General features: G+C 38.7%; 1 protein-coding gene across 1 annotated transcript in view; it reads left to right on the forward strand.

Annotated features, from left to right (window-relative positions):
- Positions 1-2,497: 2,497 nt before the first annotated feature.
- The window catches only part of SLC45A4 (solute carrier family 45 member 4), a 123,584-nt gene continuing 100,170 nt past the window's right edge, over positions 2,498-25,911 (forward strand). Inside the window, exon 1 of the mRNA XM_074264665.1 lies at positions 2,498-2,831. The gene's annotated coding sequence lies outside the window, so the exon portion shown is untranslated. The remainder of the gene's footprint in view (positions 2,832-25,911) is intronic.

The following is a 25,911-nucleotide window of genomic DNA, read 5'->3' on the forward strand; positions in this document are numbered from 1 at the left end:
TTAGCTCTTCTCTATGTTGAAGATTTCCACTTCCATCCGAATACATCCTTGTACAGTATTGTTGTTGAAGTGTACAGTGATCTTCTGGTTCTGCTCATTTCACTCAGCATCAGTTGATGTAAGTCTCTCCAAGCCTCTCTGTATTCCTCCTGCTGGTCATTTCTTACAGAGCAATAATATTCCATAACCTTCATATACCACAATTTACCCAACCATTCTCCAATTGATGGACATCCATTCATCTTCCAGTTTCTAGCCACTATAAAAAGAGCTGCCACAAACATTTTGGCACATACAGGTCCCTTTCCCCTCTTTAGTATTTCTTTGGGATATAAGCCCAATAGCAGCAATGCTGGATCAAAGGCTATGCACAGTTTGACAACTTTTTGGGCATAATTCCAGATTGTTCTCCAGAATGGCTGGATTCTTTCACAACTCCACCAACAATGCATCAGTGTCCCAGTTTTCCCACAGCCCCTCCAACATTCATCATTATTTGTTCCTGTCATCTTAGCCAATCTGACAGGTGTGTAGTGGTATCTCAGAGTGGTCTTAATTTGCATTTCTCTGATCAATAGTGATTTGGAACACTCTTTCATATGAGTGGATATAGTTTTAATTTCTTCATCTGAGAATTGTCTGTTCATATCCTTTGACCATTTATCAATTGGGGAATGGCTTGATTTCTTATAAATTAGAGTCAGTTCTCGTATACTTTGAGTTCTCCTGAGTTCTTGTCTGGCACCCTACCTTTCTAATACACCTTGCCCCCTCTCCGCTCAAAGGAGAGGTGATCCTCCTTTGGAGGGCCTTGATTTCATCCCTTTCTGACCTCGGAGAGACCTACAATTCTCTCCTTCCTTCCCTTACAGCGCTTCCCTTTTTACCTTTTCCTTCCCTTGGACCTATAAACAGGTCCTGATAACTCTTTCTTGAGGGAATCTCTCCCCGATCCTCGCTGCCCTCTGCTGCTCTTATCTATTATCTGTATCTACTGCATTTCCAGCCAGACTCCAGAAATGAGTTGCCTCTTGCCTCTCTTGCCTCTTCACACATTTCCTTCTCAGGCCCCTACAAAGTCACTTAAATCCAATTCACCTTCAAGATGAGATCGGCTGATGTCGCGAGTTCTTTGTGCGAAGGAAGGACGACAATAATCTGTACCACTCTGTTAAAGTTGCTCTCTCCAAGACTTCATACATTCAAAAGACTATCACACTTTGGGTCATTTAATGAAACCCTTCCCAAAGAAAGGAAAAAACTCACTGATGTGCGCATGGTCGGTCGGCCTGGAACTATATAAAACCTTGGTTTCCTGACTATTTCCCCATGGAAAAGGATGCTCTACAAGCACCGTTTTTGATCACTCTGCTTGGTCTTTCTGGAAACTTTCTCCTTTAGCTGATAGGGGCAAAGGATCACATATCTGGAGCTGGCTTGGACCTCAAAGGCCATTCCACCCCCTTATTTCCCAGAGGAGACGGAGCCTGGCCTTCTCCGGTGTGGCCGGCGGCTCACTGCTGCCCACGTTTTACTGGTGTGGAAACCGAGTCCCAGGAGAAATGGAGGGGTGTGCCGGGATGTCAGGGATCTCAGGTGACACTGACTTACAGCTCAGGGGGTTTGCCCGAGCAGGACGCTTGTTTGTGAGAGCCCGGCGTGTTACTACTAGAGATTCGCACCCCCGGCCCGAGACGGGGTGGAGAGGAGGGCTCCTCCGTGCTCCCCTCACTCCTCCCGGAGAACCGGAGACGGAGAACCCCCTCTCGCGCGGGCTGCCGGGGAGGGACAGAAAAAGCAAGGGTCCTCCGCCTTCCCCCAGGCCTCGGGGGTTTGCTTAAGCTCGTCCGGAAGAGGGGCTTCGTGAGGTGCGGTGGGAGCCCAGCCTGGGAGCCAGTGCTTGTCCGACCCAGGTGGGGAGGCAGCCTGTTTTATGGTACAATGGGGGCGGGGTTTGCCCCTTTGGAGTCTGGGGGGACTTCGGGGTATGGGACTCGCTGCCCTCCTGAGGGGAAGCCAAAGGCCCAGAGGCAGAAAGGCACTAACGGGAGGCTTTCTCTGGCTCAGTTGTGGGGGGGTATCTCTTGCATGCCCAGGGGCGGGGCTCGTCCTCTTTTCCTAATATGGGATGGGGGGTGTGTGAGGAGGGGATGAGACACACTGGGGACGAGGTGAGCCCTCCCTCAGGTGTGGGCTGCAGCGCGAGTGTGTAAGATTGTATATGTATGTGTAAGAGATAGGAGAAAAAGGAGGGGTCCGGGGGCGGGGCTTATCCTTTCCACAGACCGGGCCGGGGGTTCAGGGGGTGGAGCATCCCTCGAGTATGAAGCCAATGGACGGGACTGAGCCGGAATTGGGGCGTGGCCTAAGCAGTGGGGGCGGAATCCGCAGCTCCTAGGCCCCGCCCCGTCTTCGCGCCCCCCTCCCCCGTGCGGCCTGCGGCGGCTGCTGCATAGTCATGAGGAGGCGCAGGGGCTGGCGCTGCGTCAGCGGAAGCGGCGCGGAGCGGCTGTTTCCGACCCGATAAAGCGGCGTTGTCCCCGCGCGCCGGCCGCAGCCTCGGGAGCCGCGCCGCCGCCGCCACCGCCGTCGCTGCCGCTGCCGCTCCTCCCCTCCCCCTCCGCTCCTCCCCTCAGCGCCCGGCGCGCGCTCCCACTGACTGACCGACGGACTGAACGAGCGGCCGAGCCCCGAGGAGCCCCTGCCACCGTCCCGCTGTGGTCCCACCGCTGTGCCCCGGGGGCTCCCCTGCTGGCCTCGGCCCAGGGCCGGGTGTCCGCGGAGCCGCCTTCGCCCCCCGGGCTGTTACCCACCGCGGCCGCAGGAGACAGGTAACCGACCGGCAGCCCCGCGGTCCATTCCTCTCTTCCCGTGTCCGCCAGTCCCTCGGTCCGGCCCCGGCCTCGCCCTCGGCCGCCAGCGCGGGGGTGTGCGTGTGTGCGCGTGTGTGTTGTGTGTGTATGTTGTGCGTGTGCGTGTTATGTGTGTGTGTGCGTTATGTTGTGTGTGTGTGCTGCTCGCTCCCTCCCGCCCCCGCGGGCTCCGCTTCTGCCTCCTCCCTCTCTCTTCCACCTGACGGTATGTGGGGGGGCGCGACCCCCCATCTCTGCTTGCTCCTGCCACTCAGGCACTCACCGGTCGTCGCAAGCGGACTCCCTTAGCAACTCTGTTCCGGGAACAAGCTTAGATCTCCCTTAACCCCGCGAAAAGCCTGAATGTCTCGCTAGATTTTACCCGGGCCTTCGGTTTTTCATTTTTTCTTCCCCACTTACTAACAGCACCTACTCCCCCTTCCTCGCTACACTTTAGAGCCTTCTCCCTTGCCCCGACCCTCAGCCGCTCCAGGGGTGCCTTCTCCACCGCGCCCCCCCCATCTCTGCAGGGGAGCCTCCTCCATGTCCCCATTCCCAGCCTTTGCAGGGGGGCCGTCTCCATGTCCCCCCATCTCTGCAGGGGAGCCTTCCCCACTGCCCCTTCCCTTCACCCCGATCCTTGCAGGGGGAGCTTTCTCCATTCCCTCTCCCCCCTTTAGGGGAGTCTCCCCCCATCTCTGCAGTGGAGCCTTCTCCCTGCTCACTCCAGCCCCCGAGTGGACCTGTCTCACCTGCCTCACCCCCAACCCCTTAGGAGAGGGACTTCTCAGCTTCTCACTTACCTACTACTTGCTCCCACCTTCAGTATTGGAGCCTTCTCCATTCTCCCTTCTCCGCTGCTCCCCCTCCCAGTCACTGCAGTGGAACCTTCTCCACCGATGACCTCCCCCAGCCCTAGCCGTGAAGCTTTCTCTCCAGCCTGCCCCTCCCCCAGCCCCTGCAGTGGAGCCTTCTCGCCTCGCCTGTCCCCCGCTTTCTTTCCAACGCCTTGCCCTGTAAAACCTTACCGACTGCCCTCGGGCCTCCACTGCCTGGCTTCTTTCCCATCCCCCCCCAGGATGGAGCCTTCTCTCTGCCTCTCCACCCTCTGCCGTAGAACCCCCCAGAGCCCCCTCGCATTGCCCATCCTTCACTCCGCTGACCCTGCAAAGGGGGGGTACTTGCACCGCTCCCTAATTATCTGCCGGGAGCTTCTGCAGCAAGAGCTTTTTTCCTCAAAGGCTGGCATAGCGCCTTCCTCTTGGGATAACTCACTTGTCCTTGAGGAAGCACATCTGGCTCACATCTCTCCACCCAAACCCACCCAGTCAGATCCCTTTTCTACAGATTTCCCGGTTCTTTTGATTCTACCCAAGAGACAGTTTTGTGCTACCGTGTCTCCGAATTCTTCCATTTCATACTATGTGCCGTTTCCCTTGCCCCTCCCCCCCCCACAGAAGCGGCGCACACACACTTAGAGGTAGACTTCTTGCCCCTTCTGCCGGTAACTGACGGACCACAAAACCCTTAACAACGAGAGACGTCCACATCCTTAACACCAAACTGGAGCTCGCCCACCTGACCCTCCGCCCAGTCCCATTTCCCCGACTTCAACTTTCACTGACAAAAGCCCGCTCATCTCTATCCCGGTTTTACACAGATTCTTTTCACCTTTACTCTTACTGTCTCAAATTTTCCTTTACGATTAATACTTGTTAAATGCCCTTACTTGGGTATTTTAATCATGTAATCAATAGAACCCTTATGTTTATTATTCATTAGGTTGCTTAAGAATGTTTTTATTAGTTTCAGCAAATAAGAAACTACAGTTCTTCCACTTGCAATTACTCCATACTATACACCCACCAGTGGTCCTCACACTTGTTAAATAGGGCCAATTCACGGTCCCTCAAACTGCTGGAGGACCGGACTACAGTAAAAACAAAAGCTCACAGTCTCCGCCCCTCAGCCCATTTGCCATAACTGCTCCCCTTCCCCCCCTAAATGTCCTCAGCTACAGTTTGAGAACCCCTGCTCTATATTCTTATCTGGGCTGGAGCCTTGGAGGAGAGGTAAAATAGAGAGGCTGGGGAGAGGGATTATAAGCAAAAACAAAGCAAAAAAAAGTATGGAACAATAGGAATGACCTAAAAGGGTTCACTAGTTAGAAAATCTAGGATTGGGGCAGCTAGGGGGCGCACCAGCCCTGAAGTCAGGAGGACCTGAATTCAAATGTAGTCTCAGATACTTAAACGCCCTAGCTGTGTGACCCTAGGCTAGTCATTTAACCCCAATTGTCTCAGAAAAAAAAAAAAAATTGGATTGGATCTTCTGAACAACATTGAGAAGAGACCAGTTTCAGTGGTGTTTCTAGGTTGAGAATGGAAATATTGTTACCAGTGATAGTGGTGGGGGAAAAAGTGACTATTTATGTCCATTAAGGAATTAGTATATTTTTATTAAACAAGATAAGCAAAGTGTATGTGGAGTGAATTTGAATGAATGTCATTCCAACTTGATTTTTGAATTATAATCTTTTTTTTTTTTCAGTTTTTTTTTCTTGTGGGTTCTCCCCCCAATTTTTAAGGCAGTGATTTCTTTTAGACCTAGATATTACATAGTATAAATTTGAATCAAGACTTATTCAGCCTTTGTATATGATTATAGATGTTTGCATACAGATGAGTAGATTTGAGAAATGTGTCACTGAACTAGTAGTGCAGGCTGTAAATGGAATTCAAAAATAATAAATAAAATTTATCAAAACAAGGAGAATTGTGGTTTCATTCAAAAAGTTAAAAAAAAATGGAAATGATTATAAAGGAAAAACTACATTTCCCCTAAAATGTCACTTAGTTGCCATACACTATGTCAGAAAAAATTTTAAGACGATGCTTATTAAAGTGGGAGATAGTCATTACACAGTAGCCTTAGTGAAAAAGATAAATGGGAGAGATTTGCTAATTTTTTCTCTCTATCCTTTTAAAAAGAATTCAATTTGATTTCACTTTTATTTCCAAATTTTCCCCCTCCTCCACACTTCTCCCATCCATTGAGAAGGGAAGAAATGCAAAACTCTTTACAAATATGAAGTCACTTTGCATTGATTTTAATGTTGTGCTTTTAACTTCATTTACCACCCTTCCTTCCCTTTTGTAAAATGAATGTTGAACTTGACATCCAAAATTCCTAAGCACAATGTAATGTGGTAGGTACTGGGGTGACATCCTTAAATGGATCTGTCATTACACTTCGTTGGTGAAGATCACAGTCCATATATATATCTTATTCTGTTAATTCTTATCGATGTTCTCCCACTTATACTCCACAGAGGATCTAATTAATATCTGGGAAGACTTCAACATCCTTTGGATATTAGGTTCGTGCTTGGCCTCATTCTTGCTATAAGAATGCCTTATCTCCACTATCTTGGCTCCTTCCCTCAAGAACGGTTTATTTCTTATAATGGCTCTGAAATCCAAGGATCTGGATTCAAATCCTTCTTTAATGCTTTTGTATTTCTTTATACAGATCACTTTACTTTAGGTTCCAGTTTCCATAATATAGAGGTAGGGGTGGGCAGTGCTAAGTGAAATCCTTTCTAGCTCTAGGTAGGTGAATAAAGTCAATCCACAAACATATGCTTCTGTTACTTGCTTATCAGACGTTGTGTCACACATGTTGGAAATAACAAAGACAAAGTGAAACATTTACCCCTTTCAGGGAACTTCCATTAAATGGGAAAGATCACATGCACATACACATAGATATACACAAAACTTTAGCAGAGGTAGCAGGACCAAGAAAGGCCTCATTCAGAAGGGTCCAACCTGAGTCTTGAAAGAAATCCAGAGTTCCAACAGGCAGAGGTAAAGAGGGATAGTATTCTATCCATGGGACATACAAACAGTGCAAAGGCCAAAGGGACATGCAGTACGTCCTCTGAGGAAGAGGAATAAGGCCATTATGACTGGATCTGTGATCCCATTTCTTGTATGTCAACATGCAGTCAAGTACCCACCATGTTTTGAGCCATCTCTTTTGAAGAACTGGAGAATGGGTCAGGAGATGTTTATTTGCGAGGTAAAAAGAAACAGAAAAGGGAAGACTATAGAAAGACTCCCACTCTTTATCTTTAGAGGAGGAATTAAGCAACCATGATTTGTGCAGGTTGGTAGGGAAAGGATAATGCTATAGCAATTAAAGCCTGGTGTATATTTACAAATGGAGAATATAAGGAAAATAGGGCATTAGAGCTTATGCTTTGGTTTCTGATATAGTGTGTATAGTTGATGTATTATCAGACAGAATGGTGATAGGGAAAGGGATGTTAGGTTGATTGAAGTTTAATGCTTAGTTAGCTTTTGACTGTCATTACCAATCTTTTGTCCTATACTCTCTCCATCCTGTCATGTAGAGTGAAAAAATTCATCTTCTATGCTGTGGGAAGAATGGGTTATGACTAATACCAATTAATTCTTTGACTTTGTGAAAGTCATTTAACCTTTGTGCTTTCAATCTCCTCTATAAAAAAGAGGGGGGGCTAGGCATTTTTAAAAAATGATTTTAAAAGTCCCTCTTTTAGTGTTTTGTTAGCCTGAGATGAATTAATTAGGACTGGGATGATTTCAGACAACTTATAATTGATAATGGAAATCACAAGATTTACTTTCAAAAGGTGTGTGTGTGTGTGTGTGTGTGTGTGTGTGTGTGTACTTTGTGGATGTTAACTGAAATATTATTTGAAAATTGTTATCCTAGGGAAAATGAGAAATAAAGGTGTTTGTGTCAAATGTCACCTTCTCTTTTGTTCTTTTCCTTGATCTCCTGAGCCATTAAATTGATTTCATTTGTTTTCTTAAATTTTCATAATACTTTGCTCCTCTTCTGTATATTTTGATGTTTTTGTATCATACTTGTTATTAAACACCATTCTTCATCATTAGCTGCCTTGACATCTCAAACTAAACAGTTGGGAAATGAAACCATCTTGGATTTCTCTTGTTTGTTGAGAGGATTGCCATTGTTGTCACTAGGGTAAAAATCCTGAAGTTATCTTTGACTCTTCAAGTAGATCATAGATTCAATCTCCTTATATCTAGACAGTTAGCAAATGATAGCAATTCTTTCATAGTAATTCTTGTTCATTGTTCATTTCTCTTCATGCAGTGGCTGTCATCACCACAGTTTAAGTCCTGTTTATCCCTCAGTCACTGCAACATTTTAATTGAACTCCAGATTGCCAAACTTTCCCTTCTCTACTATGAAGTTGACCATGGTACTCTCCTGCTTAAGAACTTTGAGTGGCTTCCTCTTACTACTAGGATAAAAGACAAATTGTTTTGCCTTTTATAATCTGGCTCCAGTCTACCATTCTAAGCTTTTTGCACATTCCCATTATATATTCTCTATTCCAACCAGACTGGCCTATTTGTAGTTTTTTGACCTTGGCATTCCATTTTCTCCTCCCCTAGTGGTTTTCCATACCTGTACTACCTTCCTTTTTCAACTCTGCTTTCTAAAACTTCCTTCAAGGAATCCTTATGTACCAGTTCCCCTCTTTAAAAAACAAAACAAAAACAAAACAAAAAACATATTTTTTCCCAATTGCATGTAAAAATAATTTTTAACATTTAAAAAAATTTTTGAGTTCCAAATTCTCTTTCTCTCTCTTCCTTCTTTCAACCTCCTTTTTAAGAGTTAGCAATTGGATGTAAGTCATACATGTGCAGTCATGTAATACATTTCCATATTAGTCATGTGAAAAAAATAGCCTCCCCCCCAAAAAAAAAAAACCCACATGAAAAAATGCAGTGAAAAATGGTGTACTTTGATCTGTTCAGATTTTCATCAGTTCTTTTTCTGGAGTGGGGATAGCATTTCTCATCATGAAATCTTTGGAATTACCTTAGATCATTGTATTGCTGAGTATAGCTAAGTCATTTACAGTTGGTCATTGTACAATATTGCTGTTATTCTGAACCATATTCTACTGGTTCTCTTCACCTCACATCAATTCATATAAGTCTTTTCAGGTTTTTAATCCTTCATTTCTTCTAGCACTATAGCATTCCATCCTAATTTTATATTACAGCTTGTCCAGCCATTCTCCAATTGATTGATATCTCATCAATTTCTAGTTCCTTGCTATCACAAATAGAGCTCTTTATAAAAAAAATTTTGTACATATCTTTTTGGGGGAAGCCTTTTCTGATTCTTCTGTTTATTGTCTTCTTTTTCCAGTTTTCATATACATGTGTCCCTTATAGACTAAGGTGGGGAAATTTTTTTATTATTGTTTTCAGATCTCCAGTGCTTACTTGTTGGGCTAGATTTAATTATAGTCCTACTTCTCTTACTCTCCTTACTAGATTTAAGCTCCACACACTAGGAGGGATTATTTTACATAGTGAAAAACTAACAGGAAGAAAAATTATAATAGTAAAGGAGTGATATAAAAGAGGAGAGAGGAACGTTTTAAACTGGAATGTAAACACTCCTCTGTCTGCTGTGGTTTAATAGATAATCTAAATCACTCCTTTCTCTCCCATGACGAAAGCAATCTTAATCTAGATTAGTTTAATTGCTGCATTTAAATCTATGAAAAACATCTTTTGCAATATTGACAGTTTCAGAATATATTTTGAGTAAGAAATTTCTCTTAGGCTTCTTAATGCTTAGTCCTCATTCTATTCTAATTCATCTTGTTTGTAATTGGCTTTTTTTGAATATTCATTCAGGGTATGAAATCACTTTTTTCTCCCCCCAAAGCATTGATAAAATACTGTTGTAAAAATGTGCCTTTAGATCATTGAGGAAGGTAGATGGATCATTTTACTTGTAGGAATTTAAGAGCATCCACTGAATAGTGTATGTATGATGAGTACTTTGACTAAGGCCAAGTCCCTTCTGACAAAACATCCAAGATTTAGTTTGTTAGGAGTTATTAGGGAAAAAAAGACCACCTGACAGGAAGCAGAGAATCTTGGATGTTTAGGCCTTGTCCTGCTACTTTTAAGCTGAATGAGTTCCAGTAAGTTATTTTAATTCCTAGAGTCTTGGTTTCTTTATGTGAAGTTTGTGGTTTCACTTGATGTTTCATCTCCCTCAAGTCCCTTTCCAGTTCATAGATTCCATCATTTTGTAACATAGTCCTTGCCTTGAAAAATAACTACCAATATTTGCATATGTTGTCTCAGTATTTCCAGGAGTGAAAGGAATCATTTGCAATGTACGTAATAAACATCTAAAGTCCTATTCTTTACAAAGTAACATACTGATAATGCATATTGACATACTATAAATAATCTTAACTGGTAAGGGAAGAGTGATTAAAATGGGTTAAATTGAATCTGGAAAAAGTCATATTATGAGATGAAATAATTTGCTTACTTTTTCTTCTTGGTTGTTTTGAAACTATCTTCACTTCTCATTGTATTCCTACCAAAACAAGTCAAGCCTTGTGATAAAAAAAGAGAAAGAGGAAAATGGTTCCTTAAAATATTAAGCAACATATCAAATAAGTTTGATTAGTAATCAGCCTTCTACTTCAATGAGGAAGGGAAGTGGGAGCTTGGTCATTAGGATCATATAGTACATAGTTTTCATTTTTTTGGGATTCTAACAGTGTTGTTGTGTATATTATTCTCTTGGTTTTGCTTATTTCTCATTTGTCTTCCTGTGCTTCCTTGAATATTTCATAGTCATCTTTTAAAAATAAAATAATTAAGCAACAATTATTTCACATTCATGTATCACAATTTACTTATTCCCCAATTGATGTTACTGAATCTTTCTAAGTTTTATGTGTTTATAGTGAGAATCTACTGAATCATGGAAGTGCGAATCTACTAAATCATGGAATGTCTTTCAAGAGCTAGAATGGACTTCAGAAGCTATCTAGTCTAATTCATAACTGGCCCAGAATGCCTTTACAACATTCTCTACAATACGGTCATGTAACCTTTGTTTGAAATCCTAATAAAAGAGAATCCACTACCTCCCAAGACAGCCCTTCCACTTGTGAATGATTATTGTTTTCATAATTCTTATTTTTTCTTAAACTTTTCAGGAATATTCTGCAATAGTTTCATGTTCTCTTGAGAATTCGCAGGGCCATCTACCTCATCAGGTATATATTAATTTTCCTTTGTCTTATATAGCTGTCTGAATTTGTGTAGATGATCTGGAAGTCAGGCTTCCCTTTTGTTAATATCTTTCTTGTTGGTTTATTTGTGTTCAAGTTTAAGGAAACTTCTGAGATCTTAGTTTCAGTCCCTTATATTCCTCTATACCTCCCAATTCCTTCCTCTGGGTGATTTTCCAGAGGCCTGGGTCTTAGCTGTCTTGTTTCTTCTCCATATTGGGCAATTCAGATTTCATAACGCTTGATCTCTCTGCCTAAAGTAAGTAACTTCTGGGATATACAGAACTGATTTCCTTTGTTTCAGAGCTGATGGGTATATGCACATATGCAAGATGCAGTAGGTCTGCTAGTGGGTCTGCCTGACTCAATTTTCTCCTCATTCCAATTTTTTCTCCATTCAATTACTAAAGTGATTCTCCTAAAAACTCAAGTCTGATCATGTTACCCCCTACTCAGTAAACTCTAGGGGCTTCCTGTTACCTCCAGAATCAAATATAAAATGCTCTCTTCTGGCATTCAAAGCTTTTTGTAACTTAACCCCCTTTTACCTTTCCAGTCTTCTGAGACCTAACTCTTCAAAAGATCCTTTTTGCTTCAGTGATACTGGATTCCTGATTGTTAAAGCTACTGCCATCACTTGGCTCTGGACTTTTTCTCTGGCTGCTCCCCATACCGGGAATGCTTTCTCTCTCTTCTCTGATTACTGACCTCCTTCAATTTCATTAAGTCTCTACTGAAATCCCACCTCCTACAGGAAGCCTTTTCCAAATCCTCTTAATGCCAGTACCTTCCCTTTGTTAATTATTTCCTATTTATCCTGTTTATAGTTTGCTTGTATATACTTTTGTAAAAGTTCTTAAACTTGAACTTAAGCTTAAACTGTAAAAGTTCACTCAGTGTAGTGCTTGGCACATAGTGATGCTTAATAAATGTTTATGGAACTTGCTCTTAAGTTCCTGTGTTACTCATTTCCCTGGTTGAGTTCTGCTGTGTCTCAAAGGGCTGACACAACATAGTCCCAGCCCTAGCAGGTGTCTTGTCTTTTGATTTTTCTGGGCTACAGGAAAGGTATGAAGTTCAAGTGGAGTTCTGTTGCAAGGTTGTAAGAAAGTCCTGATGGCTTATAGGTGGTAGGAGAGGCTGAAAGAAGAACCTTGGGGATTTAGTGATGTTAGCCTCTTCTGATATTTTTATCAATTTAGGGCTTGGGAGATAGCTAGAATAGCTTTATGCATTTGTGGGCATCAGTTCTTATTTTGGAGAGATTTTAAAAGATCTTGATATGAGAAAGTCCCTAGCCCTCCTGCTTGTTGGTCATGTGACTTGGAAGTCCCTTTGTTATAAAGTTTTTTCTTTATAACAAGTTTGAATCTGCATATTAATGGCTAACTCTTCTTTTACATGATAGCCCTTAAAATAGTTGAAGCTGGTCATACTATTTAAGTTTTGGGGGAAAATGCTTCCAGTATGGCATGCTCTTTAGTTCCTTTACCATTTTGGTTGCTTTTCTACAGACTTATTCCAGTTTGCTTCTGGTTCTCTTTATTTCTTTTCTTAATTTTATTTTAAAGAATAATTTATTCCCCAATTGCACATAGAAACAAATTTTAATATTTGCTTTTTAAATTTTTGAGATTAAAAGTCTCTCTTACCTCCCTTCTCCCTGAGATGGTAAGAAATTTGATGTTGGTTATGTATATGTAATCATGTAAAAATTTATATATTAGTCATGTTGTGAAAGAAAACACATTCTATCTAATCTTCCCCCCCCAAAAAAAAAATGAAACAAAAATAGTCTATTTTGATCTGTATTCAGACCTCATCAGTTCTTTCTTTGAAGATAGATAGGATTTTTCATCATGAAATCTTTGGAATTGTCTTAAATAATGGTATTATTGAGCATGTTTTTAAGTCATTCACAATTATTATTGTACAGTATTGCTATTACTGTGTACAATGTCTTCTTGCTTCTGCTTAATTTTGTGCCAGTTCATATAAGTCTCTTCAGGTTTTTCTAAAATCATTCTCATCTTTTCTTCTAGCATGATAGTTTCCCCTCATAATTATATACCGAGACTTGTTCAACCATTTCCCAATTATTGGACATCCTCTCAATTTCCAATTCTTTGCTACTTCAGAAAGAGCTAATCAATAAATTAGTGGTTTTCCTAGAATTTGATGCCTGTTACAGATCACCTCCAGTTATGGTTAGACCCAAATTATAAATTTCCTTTTAGTATAGCTTAGAATAGATATTATAAGCTCTTTTGACTATTATGTCATACTGGTGACTCATTGAGTTGGTGCTCCAATAAACTCCAAGACCTTTTTTTTTTTTTTTTTTTTTTTTAAATTAAAGCTTTTTATTTACAAAACATATGCATGGGTAATTCAATATTGACCTTTTTAAAACCCTCTGCTCCAAATTGTCCCCTCCTTCCCCACCTCCTCCCAGATGGCAGGTGGTCCAATACATGTTAAATATGTTAATATATATATATATACACACATATATACATATATACACACATTTATACAGTTATCTTGCTGCACAAGAAAAATTGGATCAAGAAGGAAAAAAAAAACTGGGAAATAAAACAAAATGCAAGTAAACAACAACAGAAAGAAAGTGAGAATGCTATGTTGTGGTCCAGACTCGGTTCCTTTGGCTCCATCACTGAACAGTTGGAATTGGTTTGAACCATGTCGTTGTTGAAGAGAGCCACATCCATCAGAATTGATCATGGTATAGTCTTGTTGTTGCCTTGTATAATGACTTCCTGGTTCTGCTCATTTCACTTAGTATCAGTTCATGTAAATCTCTCCAGTCTCCTCTGAAATCATCCTGCTGGTTGTTTCTTCCAGAATATTCATAACTTATTCAGCCATTTTTCAATTGATCCACTCAGTTCCCAGTTTCCAGCCGCTACAAAAAGGGCTGCCACAAGCAGTTTTTGCACATGTGGGTCCATTTCCCTCCTTTAAGATCTCTTTGGAAAATAGGCCCAGTAGAAACACTGCTGTATCAAAAGGAATGCACAGTTTGATAACTTTTTGAGCATAGTTCCAAATTGCTCTCCGGAATGGTTGGGTCCTTTCATAGTTCCACCAACAATGTATCAGTGTCCCAGTTTTCCCACATCCCCTACCACATTGGTCATTATCTTTTCCTGTTGTCTTAGCCAATCTGAGAAGTGTATGTAAATTCCAAGATCTTTTTTCATATAACTGTTTTCTAGTTTAACTTCCCTCATCTTGTATTTATGAAATGAATTTTTTATGGATATTTGTGTAGGACTTGAAATTTTAAAGGGATTGATATAATCTTGTTCAAACTTAATGAGAATTTTTTGGAGTTGGACTGTTGTTTGTATTCAGTGTATTAGTTATCCCTGAGTTTTATGCCATCTGCAAATCTGACAATCAAGCTATTCATTCTTACATTCAAGTAATTGATAAAAATGTTGAATAATATAGGCCAAGGATAGATGGAGCAATCCTTGGCATGCCATAAGATTCTCCTTTCCAAGGTATTATGGACCCTTCAATAATTGTTTTTTGTGTCCATTTATTTAATTAACCATTTCCAAATCTACCTAACTGTGGTGTCATCCAAGGCTAATTAATTAGTTCATATATTTTATTTAGTTAAGTATTGGGGGTGGCAGTGAAAACTTTGAAGTGGGGAAGTGATGAAATTGGATGTTTATTAGAAAAAAATGACTGATGACAGTGAGAATGGTGAATTAGAGAGATTAGAGGCAAGAAGACCAATTAGGGGTTGAGAGCTAATTGGGCAAACTAATGTGATTGCAGTGACAAGATTATGGAGGGGAGGGCATTTGAGACTTCATGTTTGGATAATGGGACATTGTGGTATTAACAGAAAAAGAAAAGTTTAGGAGGGACAGATTTTAGTAGGGAAATAATAAATTTAGTTTTGGACTTTAGTTGAAGATATCAAAGTGATATTTTTCTGACTATCTAAGAAGCACTTGAAATTAGGAATCATGGGTAGTGAGATAGCACAGTAGACAGAGCACCATCTCTGAAATCAGGAAGTCCTAAGTTCAAATCTGGCCTCAGACACTTAATATTTCCTAGCTGTGTGACTGTGTGCAAGTCACTTAGTCCCAAGTGCCTCAGCAAAAAGAAAAAAAAAGGAAGAAAAAAAATTGAGAATCATTATAGAGGTGATGGCTAAAGCTGTAGGAGTGGGTGAGATCTCCAAGGATGGCACTATGAAGAAAAGATAGGTCCAAGAACTACACCTTCTGTGTATACCTACATTTTAGGAGCTAGTAGGTAAAGAAATGCTGGCCACAGAGATTTAATTATGATCAGTGACTAGGAGGAGAAAGGGAGAAAATGGAATGGAAAGAGTCTCAAGAAAGATATATGTTAGAAACGGGTTGGGCCCTTGCTCTTAATAAAAAAGCAAATGCATGTCCTTGGTATTTGTGTTTTGGGCAAAAATATTTTTTGTTTGGAGGACTAAGATTAATACTAGTACTAATATTAACCTGGTTGCAATGCTCTGTTAATAATGTAGCCTAGTAATTGCCCCAGTCTCTATTTTGAAGAACATTTTCTCTGTAATACACAACAATTCTTAAGTTGCTTAGAGGCAGTCTGGAATTAGGACGACATTCAGATCAAATCCAGCTTATTCAGTGGATACCTGATCCTAGAAAAGTCACTTACCCTCACTGTGCTTTGGTTTCCTCAGGTGTAAAATGGAACTAATAATTGAGCTTATTTTCCAGGGGTGTTGTGACGATCAAATGTGATCCATAAAATAGGGATACAAAAAGGCATAGCTAGTCACTCAGCTTTTAATTTAGCTTCTATATTCCCTATTGACCAGAGGAGGTCAAAACTAATTTTTTGAACTTCAATTATCTCCTATGCATTTGTTTTTCAAAAAAGCTTTATTTTACCAGCAACATACCTATGTGGTAATTCACCGGAAAAATCTATTTTATCCATTTGAGGGTGGTAGTGTTCATATACTATGTAATTTAGTATTGACCTTACTGCTTTAAAAATCAAAACATTTTATATAAATTGAAATTAATCTGCTAAAGTATTATTCAAGTATTTCTACTTTTAAAAGGAAAGATGACTGGATTTGAATTTCCAGTGAAAAATTCAAGTTAGGTAAGATTTTTACAAATAGGATCATTTGTACAGTTAATCTTCTATTTGTCATATGATACTTTCCCCCCTGTTCTATTTTTCTTTCAGTTATCAAGGTTATTTCTCAGGTTTAAAGAGGAAAGATCTCTTTAAAAGCACCAGGGAATAGAAGAAAAGACAATTTCAAATACTAAGTTTTTATATTTGTTAGCCCAGTGATTAGCAATCAACAGATCTTTATTAACTATTATTAAATTTCTGCCATTATTCTAAGGCAGCTGGGGAATCAAGGATTAAAAAACAAATAACAGCCAACTCCCCTAGCTGCCCTTCAAAAAACCCCTCAAAATAATCTCTGATCTCAAGCAGTTTACATTCTATAGTGAAAAACATCACCCTAACCATAAGTGAATACAAGTTAATAGTTTGAGTAGGGAAAAGTAGTGTATAAGTAGGGGAGGCAGGAAGGAAAGGGGAGGGGAGGGATCAGCAAAAGCCTCTACTCGAGAGGAGAGAGGAAGGAGGAAGCTTAAAAGAAGCTAGTGAACAGAGTAGAATCTAGGCATGGGTAAACAACCTTGTGTTAAAAACTGGGGAATGAAATGTCATCCATGAGTAATAGCAAGTGAGTTTGTTTGTGACTCTCCAAGACATGTGGGGTTTTCTTGGCAAAGATACTGGAGAGGTTTGCCATTTCCTTTTCCAGCTCTTTTGATGAAGAAACTGAGGCAAAGAAGGCTAAATTATTTGCTCAGTCGCATAGTAAGTGCTTGAGACCAGATTTAAAATCAGAAAATGAGTATTCCTGACTTCGTGCCCAGTGCTCTAATTATTGCACCACCAAGAGCAGATGTTAGAGCAGAAATAAGTAAAGTATATATTGGGGAAATTTTTTATCTTTTGTTGGCATTTTTGAATTGTAAGCTAAGGATGGCATTTATCTTGGCAGACCCTAATTTTTTTTTAATAATTTGATATAAATTGAAAATATTCAAGCTTTCTTCTCAACTGTGTCAACTACAAAAAAAAAAAGTAGCACATTGGGGAGTCCATTCTGTGAAATATTTTGGCTGTCTTGACATAAAAGACTTTAAAAGATTAAATGAAATTCTAAAATTAAGTATTTTATAAAGAAAAGGAGTAAGAAGACCAGCTGTAATTAATGTTAAAGAAGAGATAAATATTTTGCATTTTACTTTAGAAAAGGCCTTTATGTAATTTTCTCTAGGGTGGGGATCTATATAAAATTGTCACTAAACTGGTTCATCAGCTTTTGGTTAATTCTTGACAGTTTGGTTAACTTTTGTGGCAGTCCCACTGTATGTTGATAAGAGTCTTGTGGGTGATGTCAGTTTATGGTTGTAAAGTTCAGATATGTTTTTTGATTAATTATTGGTGGATAGAAGGAAAGAGTAAAAGTGCAAATAAATTTGAATTTTTTGTTTTTTTTTTTTGTTTTATGACTGATACTGGTATAAAATGAGCCAATAAAAGGGTCATGAATTGATTTCCCTCCTTCCACATCAGTAATAACTTTTCCATATCTCTATTTAGAGAAATTCATTTTACTTATTCCATAGTATACCTTTGTACTTTAAAGAATAAATATTTGCCTGTGTTTTAACACAGACCAGAAAGAGTAGGTCTCTAATATGTGTGTGTGTGTGTGTGTGTGTGTGTGTGTGTGTGTGTGTGTGTGTGTGTGTGTGTGTTTTATGTTAAAGAAGTGGCTCTGGGTCTTTGGACCTGAGGTTTGCATATAGTTACCATCCAGGTAAGGAATATTGGAATAATAGTTTTAAACAAAAATGCTGTTTATTCTCCCTAGCTCTTAAGGTTGTGTGGCAATTTACTTTTTTTTCAAATAAGGTCTAAACATGTTACTTCTATAATTTTCAGAGCTGGACTTTCTGGTGTGTGTGTGTGTGTGTGTGTGTGTGTGTGTGTGTGTGTGTATTTATCTCTTAATTTTGCTACTTTCCTATCTTTGTTCATGTCCTAGATTAAATGCCAATTCTACTAACAAGCCTCCCTTTTTTCCCCCTCTTAATTCTAATTTTGCATCTCTCTTTGTGTGTCTTAATGTTGGTGTTATTTTGTAGTTTTCATTTGTTGTAATTTATTGATTGTAAGCTCCCTGAGAGTTGATACTCTAGTCTTCTTTCTCTCTCCCAGGACTTATAGTAAAACATTGTGTTTAATAAATTGGCTATAATGGATTGATTCTATATAGCATTGCACAGCAACCTAGTTTCTTGTATTTTTAATGTTAAAATAATTTAATGTTTTCTCTTTCTATTGGAGGATTATAGCTGGAGATTCTCCCTCTTAATTAAAGAATATAGTTATTAATTCATTCATTTGAGCACTTTATATTCATAACTATATAGTTCCTTCCCTTGAGGTAGGTAGGTATTGAAATTGGATTCCAAGATAGGAAGTTGTTTATTCATTTTCAGTAGTGACCCCTTTTGGAATTTTCTTGGCAAAGATACTAGAATGGTATGCCATTATTGATTTGATAGATAAGGAAACTGAAGCACATTGGTATTAGGTCACATGCTCAGACCATTCAAAGTCATGTTTGAATTCGGGTCTTCCTGATTCCAGACGAGGCTCTTTATCTATTATCCCTTTGACTGTCCAAGATAGGAAGAATTGAGTTCAAATATGCTCTTAAACTCTTAACCAACCTGATTATCCTGAGCAACTTGTATGATAACTACCTGCTTCAGTTTCTTCAACTGTGAAATGGGATAATAATAGCACTTGACCCTTGTGGCTATCTTAAGTACCAAAGGCGACAATATGAATGAAAGAATCAGACATTCCACTGGGTAGGTGTAACACAGCAAGTCAGTTTTGCATCTCACATATCAGCAGACCATTTGATCCTGTGGTAAAGAACTCCTGAGAGAGAATTGCTTTGGGGGGTGAGTCAAGGTCATCTTCTTATACTGTCTGTAGACACACACATCCCCCCCCCCCATTTTAGAGCCATAAGTTGTCTTATGTGATCTTTTTAAAAAAATTATTTTTAACATTTAAAAAAAATTTGAAATCTAAATTCTCTCGCTCTAATTCCTCTCCCATCCATTGAGATAGCAAAAAATATATCAGATGTGCACTTGAAGTCATGCAAATCCCATATTAGACATGCAAATTCTATATTAGAAATGTTGCAAAAAAATAAAAAAGTATACTTCAATTGCATTCAGAGTTGATCAGATCTCTCTCTAGAGGTTGTTAGCATTTGGAATTTTCTTAGATCATGGTATTGGATTTCTAAATGTTTCATGGTTGATCCATCATTACAATACTGCTAACCTTGTATCTGGCTCTGCTCATTTCACTTTGCATCAATTTTGCTAGGTTTTTCTGAATTCATTTTGCTCATCATTACTATAAAAGTATATATATTCATATAAAAATGCTACAAATCATTATTGATTAGAGAAATAGAAATTAAAACAACTTTTAAATACTATTTCACACCTATCAGATTGGCTAAAATAATAGAAGAGGACAATGTAAAGTGTTGGAAAAATTGGGATGCTGTTAATGGAACTATGAACTGGTTCAATTATTTTGGAGAAAAATCTGGAACTATACCCAAAGAGTTAAAAATTGTATGCCCTTTGTCATGGCAATAGCACTATTAGGTCTGTTTCTCAAGGTGATCAGGAAAAAGGAATGTAACTTAAATGTTTTAAAATATTTGTAAAAGCTCCTTTTGTTGGTGGCAAAGAACAGGAAATTGTGAGTTTGCCCACCAACTGGAATGGCTAAAAAAATTGTGATATGATTGTGATGGAAATAGTCCTATGTGTAAGACATAATGGGCATTTTACAAAAGAATGGAATGACTTGCATGAAATGAGCAGAAACAAGAGAATGTTGTCTACAGTACCAGCAATGTGAATGGCTAAGCTTTCTCAGTAATAGGAACATCCAAATCAGTTACAAAAGAAGAAACTAATCATCTCCAGAGAAAGAATTGATATATGTAAATATGTGTTAAATAGTTTCACATATACATTTTAGTCAAATGCTAGTCTTCTCTAATGTGGATTTGTGAGAAAGGAAGAGAGACACTTGAGCACCTAAAATATAACAACAACAAAATAGATAAAATAAATTTGCTCTGTAATATCTAGGCAATGGATAGAAGAAATTAAAAAGATGATCAGAAATAAAATTTCAAATAATATTTTATTGAAATATATAGTAAAATAAATGTGGAATAAACAAAAGTCAATCAACAATCCTGAACTAGTTAAACTTGGGCAACAAGTAGTCCCTTCCATCAGTAATACTGTTTTTGCACAATGAAATTTAGTTGAAATACTGGGTACTGCAGGTAATATCAACCTAATGTGCAAAAGAGAATTATTCATGGAAGGGACTACTTGTTACTTGGATTTATTAATTTTTTCTTGTGCCTGTGAATCAGAGAATAACATTTAAACAAAGTATTCGAATTTGAAGAGACCTTTTTTTTTTTTTTTTTTTTAAACACATTATTTCCTCTTTCTTTGATCTCTTTGGGGACCACATAGATTCTAGTATTATATGGATAGCTAGTTTCATTGTGGCACATTTTCATATGATTGTGGATAGTTTAGATTTCTTTAAGAATCTGTTTGTATCCCTTATCACACGAGGGGAAAAATGATTCTTTTTCTTGTAGATTTTGAATTAGTTCTATATACATTCTTCCATTGACTTGTTTCTCTTCTAATTTTAACTGCATGAGGGTAGGGAGGTAAGAATAATGTATGTCCAGTTTACTTCCTTTTGAGTCTTCTGTCTCATTTGGTTCTAGCTTCTTCTTTTCTTTTCTATTGATCTAACAGGTAATTAATTTTTTCCTTACTCTTCTAATTTGCTTATGATGTTACCCTTTATGACTAGGTCATGAACTTATTTGGAGCCTCTCTTGTCATGAGGTATCTTTTTGGTTTATTTGTGCTTGGTTTCTGCTAGATTGCTTAAGTTCCAAACTGATTCTATCCAGCATTAAATTCTTATGCAGTAAATCTTTGGGTTTTCAAATATTAAGCTACTGTGTGGGCTTTTTTGCTTCTGTATATTGTGTATCTAATGTGCTCTACTGATCAACCTCAGTTTCTTAGCCAGTACCAAATTGTTTAATTGAATACTACTTTGCAATATATAGCTCACGATCTGTTATTGATAAGTCCACTTCTTTCCTGTAGAGGGCTGAACATCTGAAAAGGTATACATGAATCTGAGACAGCAGAGCACTTAGGGCTAATTACTTATTGGATGTGAGATAATGGTTCTGTATGCATATATTTAGATGAGATGGTGATGTGATGACTCTCCTTACTATTGGTGCTTGTTGAATGTGTGGTAGTGAGGTAATTGTAGGCAAGGATTGGAGGGCTGAGGGAGAGAGGTCAGAGTTGCTCTGCTGAAGGAGGAAGAGGAGAGAGACATCAGACTCCAGATTCCAGAGTCCAGGATTCATCTTTGGCAAGCTGCATGGCAGTTTCCTGCCTCCTTCACTTCTCCCCAAGACCAAGGACTTTGATTGATTCTGACTCTGACTGCTCCTTAGGCCCTCCAGAGAGCTAGTTCGGACATTATACTTTCCTACTTTTTTTCATTATTTCCTTTGAGGCAGGCAGCGTGCTTGGTTTTGGATATGTAAATGTAAGAGCTACATAAAACATGCTTATAGATGTGGAAATTTTATATATAGTGTTATATAAAATACAAGGTTAGTTTTGGGGGAGGGGAAGCATCCTGAGAGATAGAAATGAGAAAGAAGAATGGTCTCAAGGGAATATTGTAGATTCCTAAAAGTGAAATGGTGTAAAAGGAGGAGGGAATGTTATCTATAAGGATCACCAAGTAGGTTAGTTTGGTTATAAAATGGTATGGATGAGAGAGAAGCAGCTGATAGCCCAAGAAATGGAGCACAGGAAGACTTGAGTTCAAATCGAGCCCCCAACATTTAATAGTTGTGTGACCCCCCTGGGCAAATCACACTGTCTTCATTGGTTTACTCATTTGTAAATTGGAGGTAAAAATAATAGCATCCACCTTGAAGGGTTATTGTGAAGATCAAATGAGATATTTATCAAAAGTGCTCAGCATACTGCCTGATACATAGTAGGTTCTATGTAAATACCTACTGCATTCCATTGGATAATGAGTTTGTTAATTGTAGCATTCTGGTTGGTTTCTAGAGATCTGGGACCAGCTTTCACAGAGTAATCACCACAAGAATAGCCATAGGTGTTAAAGTCCAAATTCTTTATTATCTCCTATAAAGTCTAGTTTCCTTTATCTGGGGCCCTGGCCAGCTTTCTTGAGGTCCTCCAGAATGTGTCTTGGTTTCTATGGGGGAGGCAGGAGGACCACCACCATGGTCTCTGCCTTGAAGTCTGTCTCAGTCCCAGAGCTTGTGCTTCAGCCTTCAGCTACCACAAAGATGAGAGATGAAATGAATCTGTCTAGCTGTATGTCTCAGCTTATATGCAGTATAAACCAATCATATCATGAGGAAACCATTATTTGTTGTAAGATACTGAACTAAAGATCTATTAATCACCATGCTAAATTAGATAACCACTGTTTTATCAATTCCACTGAGTTAGCACCTGGTGAGAATCTTTGTTTCAAGTACAGAGTTCATTAGTCTGGAAAAGTATTGTAAATAACTTTAAAGGCCAAGCAGAGGAGTTTTATATTTTATCCTAGAAGCAATAAGCAGCCATTCAGACACTTTGTAGAAGCTTAGACATAACACATTTAACTTGGCTCACAATAGGAAAATAAATGAAAATGTATAATCATTTTTAACTGAAGAAATGGCATACTATTATTGAAATATTTGACTAGTGTAGTAGAAAGAATGCTGGATTTGGAATCAGGATCTGAATTCAAATCTTGACTGATTTGGTATCTATGATGTTGAGCAAGTCATTTTATTTTTATTCATTCATTCATTTATTTTGTGAACAAGTCATTTTAGCAGATCCACTGTTCTCATCTAGAAAATATGCTAGATGTTCTCTAAGGTTCTTTCCAACTTTCTATCTATGATCTATGATAATCTTCCTCCCTCCTTCCCTCCCTCCTTTCCTTCCTTCCTTTTTCAAATTTAACTTCTTTTATTAACATTTTATTCATCAAAAATTTTTTCTGCATCATTTTCTTAATTCCACACAACAAAAATGAATCAAATCCAGATTTTTGTAGCATCTTCCAATTTCTTATTTTTAATTTTAATTAAAAAAAATATTAAAGTTTTTAATTTACAAAACATATGCATGGGTAATTTTTCAATTGACCCTTAAAAACTTTGTTCCAGATTTTTCCCTCCTTCCCCCTCTTCCTCCCTTAGATGGCATGTCCAATACATGTTAAATATGTTAAAATATATGCTAAATCCTACATATGTATACATATTAATACAATTATCTTGCTGTGCAAGACAAATTGGATCAAGAAGAAAAAAAAAACTTGAGAAAGAAAACAAAATGTAAGCAACATCAACATAAAGAGTGAAAATGCTATGTTGTGATCCACGTTCAGTTCCCACAATCCTTTCTCTGGGTGTAGATGACTCTCCTCATCCATCACTGAACAATTGGAACTGATTTGAATCATCTCATTGTTGAAGAGAGTCAAATCTATCAGAATTGATCATCATATAGTCTTGTTGTTGCCATGTATAATGATCTCCTGGTTCTGTGCATTTCACTTAGCATCAGTTTCTCCAGGCCTCTCTAAAATCATCCTGCTGGTCGTTTATTACAGAATAATAATATTCCATAAATTCATATACCATAACTTATTCAGCCATTTTCCAATTGATGGGCATCCACTCAATTTCCAGTTTCTAGCCATCACTAAAAAGGCTGCCACAGACATTTTTGCACATGTGAGTCCCTTTCCCTCCTTTAAGATCTCTTTGGGATATAAGTCCAGTAGAGACACTGCTGGGTCAAAGAGTATGCACAGTTTGTTAATTTTTTGAGCATAGTTCCAAATTGCTTTCCAGAATGGTTGGATCCATTCACAATTCCACCAGCACTGTATCGGTGTCCCAGTTTTCCCACCTCCCCTCTAACATTTGTCATTATCTTTTCTATAGGATAATTTTAATCTCGAAGAAAGTATGGGCATAGTTGTAAAAACAGGTGGGGTGGCTTCATAAGTGCAGAAGCTCTTGGGTAGAGAAGACTAGGTCTTGTGTATGATATGGGATGAAGGTGTAAATGAGATTGGTGAATAATTCAATAGTTGTCTTCATATATTGGCTGTTACTTTACTTAGTCTTGTAGATAAGAGTTATGGGAAGTGTGGGGTGGAAATACAGATTTTGACTTAATATAAAAGAACAACTTCTTAATATAAAAACAAGCTGTCCAGAAGTGGCATATACTCCCCGTGAGAATGGAAGATTTCCATTACAAGTATGATGTACAAGTAGATGCTGCTTTTCCCTACCATTAGGAATGTTGTAGAGTAGATTCTGTTCAAATTCGGATTAGACTAGATCTCAGCTTCTTGACTCCATGAAGCAACTGAATGTGGGAGTTGTGAAATTATGATTTATTATTAATAAATGTTTGATTTATATACCTATTTTATATACCTATATATGTGGAGTCACATAAACATTTTTTGGGCAAAAAGGGTTTGTTAGTGGAAAAAGTTTAAGAAGCCCTTAAATAGAAAGATAACTTTCTTTCCATTGTGAAATTGTGGTGAAAAAGTCAGCTTTAAATCCCAGTACTAGCTCATTTATGAGCTAATAAATTATCCTCATTGAACCTTGATTTTTTTTCATTTTTAATACCTAACTCTCCTAACTCACTGATATATTGTGAAGATGTTGTGAGAAAAATGTCTTATAAATATTCAAATATTATTTAAACATGAACTATCATAAGCATGATTTTGGGCAAGTCTGCAGCAGATGATATTTCCACCCCTTGTTTAAATGCTGATAGTATATTTAAATACTCCAATTCTTCCATTTGATCAGGTGATGCTTTCTCCCCCTTCCTCAAACACTGTCTGCTGCTGATTCATGCTGATGAGCTACAGTAAATGCCCTAGTCAACACTTTATATGTTCTGGCATATGAGAGCCTCTATTAAGTAAATGATTCCCTATTTTGTGATAGTGGGGCAGTGGATGTGTTGGATAAAAAAAGGTGAACTTTTCTTCTAGATTCTGTTTTTCCAGCTTCCTGTCCCACCTCCTGCCTTTAGTACAGATGTATTGCCTGTTTAAGCACAAGTTTGCATTATTGGCTATATAGTCTTTTTGTTCATTTGTTTCCTATCTTTGGAACCCTGTGGACTATACTGTTTATGGAATTTTTTTTGTTTGTTTTTTGGAAAGGTGCTAGAATGGTTTGTATTCTATAGCAAGTACTAAAACCTGTTCATTTTCCTGAATTTGTTGTGTTGTGCTTTTGAAAGTGCTTTATGGCATTGGGTAAGTGATTCTAAACATGGAAAGTTAGAGTTACACTTTCATTACCCTGACAACAAATTGGAGATGAGGGGTGAGAGAGTATGGAGTCAGGGAATGATACCACAGTTACTGGAAGATCACTGATTCCCCAATAGCAATAAGGAAGGAATGGGGAATTTGGAGAGAAAGATAACCAAGTCAATTTAGGACATAATGAGTTTAAAGACCTGTGAGATATCCAGTTTAAGATGTCTAACAGACGGAGATAGGAGACTGGAAGCTAGTACAGTTTTGGCCTGGTTACGTAGA

Source organism: Sminthopsis crassicaudata, chromosome 1 (assembly GCF_048593235.1).
Source record: "Sminthopsis crassicaudata isolate SCR6 chromosome 1, ASM4859323v1, whole genome shotgun sequence".
Classification (NCBI taxonomy): domain Eukaryota; kingdom Metazoa; phylum Chordata; class Mammalia; order Dasyuromorphia; family Dasyuridae; genus Sminthopsis; species Sminthopsis crassicaudata.